Genomic DNA, 1,148 nt, shown 5'->3' with positions numbered 1-1,148 from the left:
TGAAGCCTCTGAATCTCAGAGCCAGGAGGGAACCTCAGGGGAAGGCCTCGGCCTCTCTGCCCTGTTGCTGGCCCTCCAGAGGAACTGGTTGGCCACAGTGTGAGACAGGAGGCTGGATGTGATGGACCTCTGGCCTGATCCAGCAGGGCTCTTCTGATATTCTTATGAAGGCCTCGGCCTCTCTGCCCTGTTGTCGGCCCTCCAGAGGAAGGAACTGGCCGGCCCCTGTGTGAGACAGGATGCTGGACTAGATGGACCCGTAGTCTGAACCAGCAGGGCTCTTCTGATGTTCTTACCCACTCCCCGCCATATTTCTACCACCACAAAGCTTTCGACAGCACCTCTCCCCTAACACCTCTGGATCATTTTTGCAACTAAAACATCCTCCTGATGTGGCAAGAAAGATGAAAGGAAAGGCCAGAATGACGCCCAGGGGCATCTTGCTTACAAGACAAGCCGAAAGAAAATGACAACGGAACGCCACTGGTGGTCACCTGCCGCTCACAACTCAAGCCAGTCCAATGCATTATGAATGACCTACGACTCATGCTGGATAGTGACACTTCCCGCACTCGGGCACTGGGGCGGTTGACCTTTCCTTGCTTACAGACAGCCTGCTCACCTAAAACAACTTCTCGCCCGCAATGATAAGCTACCTAGCAGTCACACAGACTCTGGTGCCAAGGCCTGCAACAAACCAAGATGCCAACTTTGCCCTCATGTAGATCCTATAGCAACACCATCAGAGGACCCAGCGACATCAGCCAGACCATCTCAGGTTCCCACTCCTCCTCATCCTGTAATGTGATTTAGGCCAGTCCCTTCAACAAAGAATTAGTGGACAAAAGTCTGACTTCAGAAACCACAGCCTTCAAAAACCAGTGAGGGGACATTTTAACCTTCCCGGACATTCAGTTGCTGACCTAAAAGTAGCAGTTCTCTTACAAAGGAATTTCAAAGGGAGATTAGAAAGAGAGACTGCTGAATTGCAGCTGATAACGAAGCTCAAGACAATGCATCCACCTGGACTGAATCGGGACCTAGGTTTCCTGTCTCATTACCGATGCTGATTTCTCCACTCCTACTACCCCTCTGCATATTGCACCTACTCCAATCACGCCTGCTGTTGCCATTCACCTGCGATTGTC

This window comes from Gekko japonicus, unplaced genomic scaffold, assembly GCF_001447785.1.
Source record: "Gekko japonicus isolate JY-2015 unplaced genomic scaffold, Gekko_japonicus_V1.1 scaffold1345, whole genome shotgun sequence".
Classification (NCBI taxonomy): Eukaryota; Metazoa; Chordata; class Lepidosauria; order Squamata; family Gekkonidae; genus Gekko; species Gekko japonicus.
The sequence above is the reverse complement of the archived record's forward strand: the minus strand, read 5'-3'. Positions refer to the sequence as shown.